The sequence below is a fragment of the Propithecus coquereli genome, unplaced genomic scaffold (assembly GCF_000956105.1).
Source record: "Propithecus coquereli isolate 6110/MARCELLA unplaced genomic scaffold, Pcoq_1.0 Scaffold552, whole genome shotgun sequence".
NCBI lineage: Eukaryota > Metazoa > Chordata > Mammalia > Primates > Indriidae > Propithecus > Propithecus coquereli.
The window spans coordinates 963,455-964,395 of record NW_012151419.1 but is presented as its reverse complement, the minus strand read 5'-3'; positions in this window follow the sequence as shown (position 1 = coordinate 964,395).

Below are 941 nucleotides of genomic sequence, written 5' to 3'. Positions count from 1 at the left end.
CAGAGGTCGCCAACCCTTTTTCTCACTTTCCAGCCCCCTTGCATGTCTGTCCCAGCCTGGGCTGTGGGACACCTCTCCCCACCCCTCATCCCATTCTCCTCTCATTCTAGCAGGATGGTCTGGTGGTTAGGCCAGGCTTTTGAGTTTGAACGGATCTGAGTGTGACTCACACTGGTTTAGTAGTGATGTAGCCTGGGTGACTCATTCCCCCCTCCCCCTGCACCAGACTCAGTTTCCATGACTGTAAAGCTGAATTTGTTGCATTGTCCTAAAGGCATTATTGTGTCATTTGTGAATTTACTTACTTAATATATTTCTACCCCCTTATTTTTAAACAGCTCATGTAACTGCTTTATTGAGATATAATTCACATACCATACAATTCACCCTTTTAAGGTATATAATTCAGTGGTTTTTAGTTGTGCAACCATCACCACTGTCTAATTTTAGAACATATTTATCATCCCAGAAAGAAACCCTGTCCCCATTAACAGTCACTCCCTAATCCCTCCTCCCCGCATCCCCTGGCAACCATTAATCTACTCTGTTGCTGTGAGTTTGCCTCTGCTGGGCGTTTCGTATAGATGGAATCATGTACTATGTGGCCGTTTGTATCTGCTGCTTCTCACTTTGGATAATGTTTCCAAGGTTCGTCTTGTAGCCAGTACTTCATTCCTTTTTACAGCTGAGTAATATTCCGGTTGTGTGGACACACCCCATTCTCTTTATCCGTTTGCCAGTTGATGGTCATTTGGGTTGTTTCCACTTTTTGGCTTTTATGAATGATGGTGCTGCGAACATTCACGTACCATCTTTACATGGATATATGTTTTCGATTCTCTCTGGCGTATGCCCTCGGAGTGGAATTGCTGGGGTCGTACGCTAACTTTGGGTTTCACTTTTCGAGGAACTGCCAGACTGTTTTTCAAAACGGCTGCACC